Source organism: Hyla sarda, chromosome 11 (assembly GCF_029499605.1).
Source record: "Hyla sarda isolate aHylSar1 chromosome 11, aHylSar1.hap1, whole genome shotgun sequence".
Taxonomy (NCBI): Eukaryota; Metazoa; Chordata; class Amphibia; order Anura; family Hylidae; genus Hyla; species Hyla sarda.
The window spans coordinates 53,096,016-53,108,430 of NC_079199.1; the positions used below are offsets into that span (position 1 = coordinate 53,096,016).

Here is a 12,415-nt window from a genome sequence, read left to right on the forward strand (position 1 = left end):
CTGAGCTATTGAAGTATATATTGGAGACTATGTATGTGTTGATGATGAAAAAACATGCATGCATAAAGGCACTTACACTTCCAGGATGTGATACTATGTTGTCACTTGCTAAGTAGTAGTAGTGGTGGGTGGTATCTTCAAATATGGAGAAGGATGCTGGTAGCAGTAGCAATGATGAGGATGTTGGTTTTCAGGATCTTCTCCTATAGATTATCCTGACAAGTGGAAGTGATGTGTTTGGGAATAGAACGGGAGACAGCTCCGGCCGGCAGCATTTCTACCGTTCTGTTTCCCGCTGGAAGGTAACCGTTTGATTCAAAGGCTCCTGTGATGTCACTATGGAACAAGTGTGGGAACAGAAGAGCATCCAACGTGTTTCAAAAGCTTCCGGCTTCCTTCATCAGGGATGTTGCTGATTGTTCCTAATGGATTTTTAAAATCCATTAGGAACAATCAGCAACATTCCCCGATTAAAGGAAGCCGGGTGCTTTTAAATAAAACAATTGTTAGTCCCCTGTTGCTGAATCCCATTGGAATTAGACAAACAAAATAAGTGTCCATTAGAAGTTTTTACAGTGGTATTGTCCTCTAGAAGCAATGCATTATATCGTGGCTCTCCACACCACTGCTCCTCGAGCACCAATTTAATCAAATTCTTAAAATGTTTTAGTTTGCACACATGGGAGAAAATAGCCAGTAGGTGTCAGTATAACGTATGTCAATAGCAGAAACGGAACCTGGGAATAAAGCCCTTGAACTCAGAACAGCCATTATTTTTGCTTAAGTTTTTATCTGCAGTGAAGGCAGCACAAAAAGAATATGTTTTGTGCTTTCCCTGCTATCTCCTGACTGAATCTGTTAGGCCATGTTCACATGTCAGAAAATCCGTGCTGGATTACGCACTGGAATACAGTATGGAGATTCCGCTACAGCAGAGTCCAATTGAATTCAACAGGATTCTGCTGCACTGTGCACACGGTGGAACATTCGTGCCAGATGTTTCCGGCACAGAAATTCCATTTTCAGTGTCTGCACAAAAAATTAACACGTTCATTATTTGTGATAAGTCCGCACAAAATGCATAGCTGTCTATGAGATGACAAATTCCTGTGCGGTCCTAGAGCCAGCATAATATGCCGGCCCTCTGCAGTTTACAGAATGTCTGCACAGAGAGGACATTTCCTCCTGTGAACATAGCCTTTAGTGTGCTCTACCCAGTGGTCTCCAAACTGTGGCCCTCTAAATGTTGCAACACTACAACTACCAGCATGCCTGGATGGTTGTCCGGCATGTTGGGAGTTGAATTTTTGCAACATCTTGAGGGCCACATTTTGACTGCTACTGCTCTACAGCATGGCTCCATTACATTGGAGCTTCTTGAAAACCTTTACAGAGAGAAGCATAGAATCCCTAAAAGTACTTAAAGTAAAGTAAATTCGGGCATGACTGTAAATCATGCCAAGGGATGAACTAGGTCCTTACTATACTAAACTAAAGAGCTAGTGAACGCTGCCAGTCACTATGATGCAGGTCTAGACCGTCTAAGCCGGTATAAACCTACTGTCCCAAATTTCCTGGGTGTAAACACTACTGACTATACGAGCCAAGTATCTGTGCCTTTCATTCTGTTTTTGTGTCTTCTAGAGCTGCCATGCTTTCCTCCATTTACAGACTGCCCATAGTCCTGACACATATCTCCTATTGCTACCAGTAGGCAGTTATCTTAAGAATTGCGTTTTTCTTTTTTTTTTTTTACGGGGTTCAGTGTACGAGATAATTTACATTGTAGTTTCATAGTACACGTCATTACGGATGTGGCAATACCTATTATGTATATGATTTGTGTTTCTGATCTTTTTTTGGTGATAATACAGGGCTTTTATTGGGAAAGGGGCATTTTGTCATTTTTTTTACACTTTTTACAGGTTATACTATGCTGCAATACATTTGTAGTGCAGCACAGTATGACCCGATCACCTGCACACTGTACAGCTTGTGCGATCCAGCCTGTGGCTTTCGTAGCAGGCAGACAGGAGGTCATGATCTGACCTCCTGCTGCCATAGCAACCAACGGCGACCCGCGATCGTATTGCGATGCCACCATAGATGCCATGGTAAACTCAACAGTGTCAGACAATAAGATTGTTGATAGTTTTCAGTGACCATCTGCTTGATATTAAATGCAATATTGGAGTATAAGTATTATATGTTTGTGTAACATGTGTCTTTTTTTTCTTACCTGTTTGTGGGCCAGGAAGTTCTGTCTTCTGAGGACGCAGGTCTGCACTGAAAGAAGACAGAGAAGATAAGAGTGTTATCTGAAGGGGAGGATAACAAAGTGCATGGGCTGGGGATGTATAGACTGCAGGGGAATAAATCTCGGACTGGGGATGATTTCTGTGTGTGAAGGAGGTGGGGGGGGGGGGGGGGGGACTCCTGAATGACACATGCTGGGAGTTGTAGTCCCTGTTATGTGTGTTTACAAACCAGTGTGCCTCCAGCTGTTGTAAAACTACAACTCCCAGCATGACCTGACAGCCTTTGGGCATGCTGGGAGTTGTAGTTTTGCAACAGCTGGAGGCACACTGATTGGGAAACACTGGCCTAGCCTATTCAGTATATTACAAACAAAGTGCGTTGTTTCCCAACCAGGGTGTCTTCAGCTGTATCAAGACTACAACTCCCAGCATGCCTGGGCAGCTTTTGGCTGTCTGGGCATGCTGGTATTGCAACATCTGGAGGCACCCTGGTTGGGAAACACTGGTGTATGGCCCTATAGAGGTGTGGTGAACTACAACCCCCAGGAGACTACAGAGGCAGCATGCTGGTGTAGTCCATTTTGTGTGTGCATTACAGTGTATCCCAACCAGGGCTGATTATATTAGTGTGCTGTGTATAAGGAAAATAGTAGGGTGGGTAAAGTGCGGGGGGAAAAAAAAAAAAAGGAGCCGTCCCAAACCAGCAAGGCATGTGGCATGCTGGGATTTGTAGTTTTCAGCACAGCAAGAAACAGGAAATAGAAGTAAAGATATGAAAACAAAGTGGGGGATAAAAAGACAACAAAGAACGGACATAAAGTAGCCTAAACAAACAAGAATAGAAATGAAACAAAACAAATAGGGTAAGTCAAAAATGGAAAAACACATTGACCACCGGAGTACCCCTTTAACCTGTTAAGGATGCAGGGCAATTTGCAGCAATCCTGGTCCCCTCCGCTTGCCGAGCGGGCATTGGACCAGGATGTCTGCTGAAATCATTTAGCAGGCATCTTGGCTCATCCCCCCCCATATCGGTGATGATCACAAATCAGTTGCAGTGATTACGGGTTATTCGGTTCTCAGGTGACCCAATGACCCAGAAAATTGTATTATACACCACCAATCACCTTCCGTACTGTACTGGGAGGTGGCAGTGTTGCCACCCCTCAGGATAGCTGTGATTGGGCAGCCAGAATGACCGCGAAAATCACGGCATTGTGGGGAGGGGAGAGGAGTGTGAGGAGCATGCTGCTCCATTCTGCCCCCCACACTTCTGTGAACTGGTGAGAAGGACAGAGCTTCGTGCTGCCCTCTTCCCTCCTCAGTAAAAATAAATAAAAGTGCCATCTGGCACTGTTTTTGTGCCCTCCAGCACATTAGCAGTCAGGGACAGTTTAGATTAGGCAGGGACAGTCCTAGGAGGCAAAAAAAAGCTGTTTAACCCGGGCCCTAGAGGGTCACTGTGGTCTGCCCCCAGTTTTTTTTTTTTTGTGCTAACGCTGTGTCTGGACCCTCTTTCATATAAAAGAGTGGCCGGCCACTGTTAGCCAATCGCCCACTCACCGCTGATCAGTTTCGTAATACTGATCAGGGTTTTTTTTTTGTTTTTTTTTGTGGTGCAGGTGCTTTTTCGGGGTTATAGCAGCTTTTTTTTTTTTTTGCACCTATGCCACCAGCAGCAGGCCAATGCTGTGTGGATGGACCGTACCTGTGTGTGCGGCCTGCCCTGATGACTGACAGTGATTTATCACTGATCATCATTTTTTTGGGGTTCAGATGGGTGTTTTTTTTTCAGGTTTTAACGTTTTTTTTGTTACATATACATACACCAAAAATGGCCCGCAGGGCGTTTTCAGCAGAGGAGGCATATCTAGTGATGATGGGCAACCAAGGCGGTGGAGACGCTGCCATGCGGGACCGCAAACCTCCTCTGCTCCTAACCCTGTGCCCCATGCTAGTGGGAGTCTACTAGTCAAACACCCCCCCCCCCCCCATGTGGGTGCTCCTTTCTTGTATTTCCCTCTGAATGTATGTAACTGTTAGGTCCGTAAGAAACATCGGCCTCAAGTGCGAAGAGTTTTCCCTCATGAGCTCTGTCGTATTTCCAGGCGACAATTCGGAGTCACATGTTAGTTGCTCCCAGAAAGATGAAGCAGAGCATAGGTTGAAAATTGCAATTTTCAAAAGCTACCCTTCATCCATTCCTGGAAAATAAATGTTGGAAACACCCGTGCATTCAAAAAGTCCTCTCTACCCCTATATCCATTCCTTGGGGGTTGTACTTTCTGTAATGGTGTCACATATGGGTGTTTCTAATTTGTATCTTCCTCTGAATGTATGTAACCGTCAGCTACTGAAATGCCATAGGCAGGGCCGGCCTTAGGTGTTCAGGCGCCCTGTGCGAGCTAACCTTGTGCCCCCCCCCCCCCCCCCCCAGTGATTACAGGTGACGTCTTCTCTATAGTCTTTCCTTATCTAATTCAGATGGTACATACAGCCGGGTCCAGCTAAATCTTCTCTCTGCAGAACTTGACGCCCAGATAGCTCCTCACTATGTCAGCGAATTCTGATCCTCTGTATGAAAACAATTATCATAATACTGCCAAACTCTGTATCCCCTGAATATAATTCTGGCACACACCGTACCTCTGAATATAATACTACCACACACTGTATCCTCTGAATATACTACCACACTGTACCCTCTGAATATAATACTACCACACACTGTACCCTCTGAATATAATACTACCACACAATGTATCCCCTGAATATTATACTACCACACACTGTACCCTCTGAATGTAATACTACCACACATACTACCCTGTATGTGACAAGTATGTTAGTGGCATGCGAGCTGTGTTGGCCGCCCGGCGCCCCTGTTGCTATGGTGCCCTGTGCGGCCGCACAGCTCGCATACCCCAAAGGCCGGCTCTGGCCATAGGCCTCGAATGCAAACTGACCTCTATGACTTACATAGTTACATTGTTAGTACGGTCGAAAAAAGACATATGTCCATCAAGTTCAACCAGGGAATTGAAGGGTAGGGGTGTGGCGCGATATTGGGGATATTGAACCTTGTTGTGTGCCTGCCCAGCACATTACTCCATATGTGGATGTGTTTCCATAGTCACGAGAAAAAGCCCTCCAAAATTTGTAACCCAATTTCTCCCAGTACCCCTTGTGAAAATGTAAAAAATTGGGTAACCCCAGCATTTTAGTGTAAAAAATTACATTTTTCATTTTACGGCCCACTGTTCAAAAAACCTGTGAGGTGTAAGTACTCACTGTACCCCTTGTTACCTTCCTTGAGGGGTGTAGTTTCTAAATTGTGGTCACTTGCCGATTTTTTTATTTTTATTTAATGTCAGAACCTCTGCCATTACACTGCAAATCACCACTTTAGGCCTCAAATCTCATTGGTGCTGTCTCAATCCTAAGCCGTATTTTGCACCCGCATAGTGCTTTACAGCCTTATATGGGTTATTTCCTTATTCTGGAGAGATTGGGCTACAAATTTTGTGGGGCTTTTTTTCTATTCCTACTTGTGAAACTAAAAAAAATTGGGTTAATACCCTTGTTACAGTCCTTGAGAGGTGTAGTTTCTAAAATGGTGTCACATGTGGGGGGGTTTCTGCTGTTCTTGCACAATGGGGGCTTTGTAAATGCACATGGCTCACGACTTTAATTCCAACAAACCTCTCTCCCAAAGCCCAATGGCACTCCTTCTATTCGGAGCATTGCAGTTGTGCCCGCAGAGAACTTTACATCCACATATGGGGTATTTTCTTTCTCAGGTGAAATTGCACTACAAATTTTGTTGGCCTTTTTCCCCCTATTACCCCATGTAAAAATGAAACATTTGGGGTAACACTATCATTATAGTGTTAAAAATCTAATTTTTCAATTTTACGGCCCACTGTTCCAAAAACCTGTGAGGTGTAAATACTCAATGTAACCCTTGTTACGTTCCTTGAGTGGTGTAGTTTCTAAAATGATGTCACAGGTGGGGGTTCTGCTGTTCTGGCACCATGGGAGGTTTGTAAACACCATGATGGAGTAACACCATCATTTTAGTGTTAAAAATCAAATTTTTCCATTTCATGTCCAAGTTCAACACAAACCCGTCAATCACCTGTGGGGTGTTAAGGCTCACTGTACCCCTTGTTACATTCCTTGAGGTGTGAAGTTTCCCAAATAGTATGCCATGTTGAGTTTTTTTTTGCTGTTCTGACACCGTGGGGGCTTCCTAAATGCAACATGCCCCCCAAAAACCATGACAGCAAAATTTGCCATTCAAAATCGCATAGTTGCTCTTTCCTTCTTGAGCCATGTTGCGAGCCCGCATAGCACTTTATGTCTAGATATGAGGTATTTCTATACTTAAGAGAAATTGGGTTACAAGTTTTGGGGGGCTTTTTCTCCTTATACCCCTTGTAAAAATGAAAAAAATGGGGCTACATGAACATGCTAGTGTAAGAAATGGAGATTTTGATTTTTCTCCTCCACTTGCTGCTATTCCTGTTAAACACCTAAAGGGTTAACAAACTTTCTGAATGTAATTTTGAATACTTTGAGGGGTGCATTTGAGGGAGGGTCATTTATGGGGCATTTCTTACAGAAAGGCCCCTTAAAGGGGTACTCCGGTGGTCAACATGTTTTTCCGTTTGTGACTTACCCTATTTGTTTTGTTTCACTTCTATTCTTGTTGTTTAGCCTACTCTATTTCTGTTCTTTCTTGTCTTTTTATCCCCCACTTTGTTTTCCTATCTTTGCTTCTATTTCCTGTTTCTTGCTGTGCTGAACACTACAAATCTCCTTTTTTGTTTGTTTGTTTGTTCCACCCTTTACCCATCCTACTATTTTCCTGGGTCGGCCCCCTTATACACAGAACACTAATATAATCAGCCCTGGTTGGGATACACTGGCATACACACACAAAAGGGACTATAACTCCCAGCATGTGTCATTCAGGAGTCTTCAGTCTGTGGTATAACACCAGCATGCTGCCTCTGTAGTCTCCTGGGGGTTGTAGTTCACCAAACCTCTATAGGGCATACACCAGTGTTTCCCAACCAGGGTGCCTCCAGGTGTTGCAAAACTACAATTCCCAGCATGCCCTGACAGCCTTTGGGCATGCTAGGAGTTGTAGTTTTGCAACAGCTGGAGGCACGCTGGTTGGGAAACACTGGTAAGTAACCAAGTATGACCAAAAGTGGCTTTTCAATAAAGAAAAGTTTCAATGCGTTTGGTGCATACCACACTAATTACCAGATCCTATCAATAAATTGCACCAAACAGTAAATTTAGCCAATAAAGTTATACATTTTATTTAATGAACATGATTATAAAAACATGATTAAAATGACAGAGAAAAGGATCAGTAACAACCGAAAGAGAGTATGTACTCTGAACTGGAATTATCTCTTAGAGGGCAGATGCCAAAAGTACTGGTAAATACATAACAGGCTGCAAAATACAGATGCCATAGAGTGTATACAATACACGAGGTAAGCCACAAACATATGAATAAATACAAGAGATGAGAAAAATGTGGTGATGTAGAAAAGAGGGCACTTTGCAGTGATGAGGGGGTTTGAAATGAGCAGAGAGGTCCGAGGGGCATTTAAGGAGCCAAGACAATCACAAGGATACTGGTCCAAGTACCCTACTACCGCATCTCTACAATAAACCCCATGTGGACAACAGCCACCACAGCACATGCAAAGTCACCACATGAATACTCACACTGTCAGAGAACACACAAACCCCTACGCCGTTTCAAAGCGAAAGCGAAACGGCAAAGGGGTTTGTGTGTTCTCTGACAACTGAGAGTTGTAGTTTGGCAACATCTGGAGGGCTACAGTTTGGGCACCACTGTAACAGTGGTCCCAAAACTGTGACCCTGCAGATGTTGCAAAACTACAACTCCCAGCATGCCCAGACAGCCTTTGGCATGCTGGGAGTTGTAGTTCTGTAACATCTGTCCCTTCAGATTTTGCAATGTTCATGACATTTTTGAAAATTGCTGCTCTACTTTGAAGCCCTCTAATTTTTTCAAAAAGTAAAAATATGTCCATTTTATGATGCCAACATAAGACATATTGTATTTGTGAATAAAAATAATTTTTTTGGGGAAAATCCATTTTTCTTACAAGCAGAGAGCTTCAAAGTTAGAAAAATGCAAAAGTTTCAAAATTTTCATGAAATTTGGGGATTTTTCACCAAAAAAGTATGCAAGTAACGACGAAAATTTACCACCAAAATAAAGAAGACTATGTCACAAAACAAAACAATCTCAGAATCTGAATATTCGGTAAAAGCGTTTTAGAGATATTAATTCTTAGGCTAGGTTCAGACTACGGAATTTCCGCCTGCAATTTCGCTTTAAAAATTGCAGGCGGAAATTCCGCTTGCTAAAATGCATAGTGTAGTGAATGGTTTTCCGTTCACAAATTCACACTTCGGAATTTGTGAAGTGGAATTTGTGAACGGAAAATCCGCTTGGAAATTTCCGCCTGAAGAAAGGCGTTGCTCTTTCTTAAGGCGGAAATCCGCGCGGTCCTAGCGCCGACTGATTCAGTCAGCGCTGGCCACACTCGGAATCTCCGGGCGGAAATTTTCTGCCTGGAGATTCCGTAGTCTGAACCTAGCCTTAAAGTGAAAGTGGTCAAATGTGCAAAATACGCTCTGGTCCTACAGTGAAAATTGGCCTGGTCCTAAAGGGGTTAAACTTAACTGGTTCCTGAAAAAATCAGATTTTGAATTTTTCATGAAAATTTGGAAAATTGCTGCTATACTTTTCAAGCCCTCTAATGTCTTGAAAAAGTAAAAACATGTCAACTTTATGATGCCAACTAGAGAAGAGCGAACTTACAGTAAATTCGATTCCTCATGAACTTCTCGGCTCGGCAGTTGAGGACTTTTCCTGCGTAAATTAGTTCAGCCTTCAGGTGCTCTGGTGGGCTGGAAAAGGTGGATATATTCCTAGGAAAGAGTCTCCTAGGACTGGATCCACCTTTTCCAGCCCACGGGAGCACCTGAAAGCTGAACTAATTTATGCAGGAAAAGTCATCAACTGCCGAGCCGAGAAGTTTGTGAGGAATCGAATTTACTGTAAGTTCGCTCATCTCTAATTCCAACATAAAGTAGACATATTGTATATATGAATCAATATATCATTTATTTGGTATGTCTATTTTCCTTACAAGCAGAGAGTTTCAAATTTAGAAAAATGCTAAATTTTCATGAACTTTTGGAATTTTCCACCAAGAAATGATGCAAGTATCGACGAAAATTGTGCCACTAACATAAAGTAGAATATGTCACGAAAAAACATTCTCGGAATCAGAATGAAAGGTAAAAGCGTCCCAGAGTTATTAATATGGAAAATGACAGTTTTCAGATTTGCAAAAAAGAACTCAGCCCTTAACCCCTTAAGGACCAGGCCCATTTTATTTTTGCATTTTCGTTTTTTCCTCCTCACCTTCTAAAAATCATAATTCTTTTATATATATTTTATATTTCCAATTGTACTTTGTAATGACATCATTTATTTTACCATAAAATGTACGGAGCAACCCAAAAAATATTATTTATGTGGGAAAATGTAAAAGAAAACCGAAATGTAGCTAATTTTGGAAGGTTTTGTTTTCATGCTGTACACGTTACAGTAAAAATTACATGTTTTCTTTATTCTGTGGGTCAATACGATTATGCTTCTCTATAATTGTACCACTTTTAAAAAATCTCAAACTATTTTAATAAAATTAGTATGTTTGAAATTGCCCTATTTTGACCACCTATAACTTTCTAATTTGTCCGTATACGGGGTGGTAGGGGGGCTTAATTTTTGCGCCGTGATCTGTAGTTTTTATTGGTGCCACTTGCTTAGGTTTCACTTTTTATACATTTTTTATAAATTTTTTTGGGAATAAAATAAATAAATAAAATAAATAAATAAAAATAAATATTTTTTTTTATTTTTTTTACATTTACGTCGTTCACCGTACGGGATAATTAACAATATATTTTTATAGTTCAAACTTTTATGCAGACAGCGATACCAAATATGGTATTTTATGCTTTTCTGGGTGTAAAATGGGAAAAACTGATGATTTACATTTTTATTGGGGGAGGGGATTTTTCACATTTGAAACTTATTTTATAAATTTTTTTTACATTTTTTAACTTATTTTTTTCCACTTTAATAGTCCCCATAGAGAACTATTTATAGCAATCATTTGATTGCTAATACTGTTCAGTGCTATGCATTGGGCATAACACTGATCAGTGTTATCGGTGATCTTCTGCTCGATCTCAGACCAGAGCAGAAGACCCCTGGAGACGGATGGAGGCAGGGGAGGGGACCTCCGTCCGCCATTATGGATGATCAGATCCTTGCGGCAGCGATGCGGGCGATCCGATCATCCATTTAAAGTACCGCACTGCACAGATCCCATGATCTGCATTGATCACGGCATCTTGAGGGGTTGATGACGGACATCCACGCGATTGCGGATGTCCGCCATTACCGGCGGGTCCCTGGCTGCTGATACCAGCCGGGACCTGCCATGCATTACACGGGCACCAGTCCGGTGCTCGCGGTCATGGAGGATCGTAAATGTACGTCATGGTGCGTTAAGTACCAAGGCACCATGACGTACATTTACGCCCATTGTCATTAAGGGGTTAAGGTGAAAATGGGCTGCGCCCTTAAGGGGTTAATAGTAGAACGCTGAAACTCTGAGTTGCTCTTCGTGCTTTATTTCTAAAAAATTCAGCGATGTTTTTCAAACATGCATAAAGTTCTCTTTGTCGGGCCTTTAACTTTTCCATCAAGTCGGCTATTTCGGCGTCCTGACGGGCCCTTTCCCTCTGTGCCTTAGGGACCGGTGGAAGGGACTTCCCAGGCAGGGGTTGGAGAACATCATGCATGTACTGGATCAAATCAGGTTCATCCCCAAAGATCCATTTAGACAATTTTGGTGAGCACGGTCGTACACTCTACAAAGTAGACAGGGGTATTTCTGGCTCAGGGCTGGTGGAGGAAGAGAAGGCAGCTTCTGATGGTGTACTTACAGAAGACTCCTCTGTGGGGATCTCGGCCCATGAACCCCATGTCCGGTGGTGAGGGGACATGGAGGATCGTAAATGTGTGGGGACAATCTCACCGGTGAAGGAGCTCAAGGTGTCCCTGCGCTTTCCCCTGGAGGGGTATCCGGTCAGCCGTCGTCATCGTCAGGCAGTGGGGGAAGATTGCAGGCCCCCTCTTCATCCAGCGACAACCGCTGCAGACGGTCGGCAAGGTCGTGGAACAGTTGGGCTTTCCTGTGTTCTGGTGCCATCATGCGGCGCACGCCACATGGAACATTTCTCCTCTGCCTATCACCCCCAGTGCAATGGTCAGGTGGAGAGGGTAAATCAAATTTTGGAGACTTATTTACACCATTTTGTCTCAGCTCGTCAGGATGACTGGGTTGATCTCCTTCCCTTGGCTGAATTTTCCTATAATCAGAAAGATTCAGAATCCATGAGGACATCTCCATTGTTTATTGTTTTTGGTCATCATCTCCATTCTCCTCTTCCTGTATCAGTTTCTTCTAGTGTCCCAGCTGTAGACGAACTTGTCCGTGATTTCTCCTCCATTTGGCGACAGACTCGGCGGTCTTTATCCCTGGCCTCCTCCCACATGAAAACCCAGGCAGACAAGAAACGAAGACCTCCTCCATCCTTCTCTCCTGGTGATAAAGTGTGGTTGTCTTCTAAATACATTTGATTCAAAATCCCTAATTACAAATTAGGTCTCGATTTCTAGGTCCGTTCGAGGTCTTACAAAAAATTAATCCTGTTTCATACAAACTCCGTCTACCCCCTTCTCTACACATTCCTAACTCCTTTCATGTGTCTCTCTTCAAACCCCTAGTTGTCAATCGATTCTCTCAAAGAAATACCATCGCTCTCACTCCTGTCTCCGGTACCTCTGATATTTTTCAAGTTAAACAGATCTTGGCCTCGAAAATGGTACGTGGGAAGAAATTTTTTGGGGTCGATTGGAGGGGATTTGGTCCTGAGAAGAGAGCTTCAGAGCCTGAGGAGAACATCCTGGATCGTGGTCTCCTCAAACGTTTCCTCAGTCCCAAAAGGAGGGGGGA

General features: G+C 43.0%; 1 long non-coding RNA gene across 1 annotated transcript in view; it reads right to left on the reverse strand.

Annotated features, from left to right (window-relative positions):
* The window catches only part of LOC130295387 (uncharacterized), a 26,543-nt gene continuing 14,128 nt past the window's right edge, over nt 1-12,415 (reverse strand). The window contains exons 2-3 of the long non-coding RNA XR_008848810.1: nt 2,240-2,286; nt 1-336 (exon numbers count right to left, since the gene is read on the reverse strand). This is a non-coding gene — a long non-coding RNA (uncharacterized LOC130295387). The remainder of the gene's footprint in view (nt 337-2,239; nt 2,287-12,415) is intronic.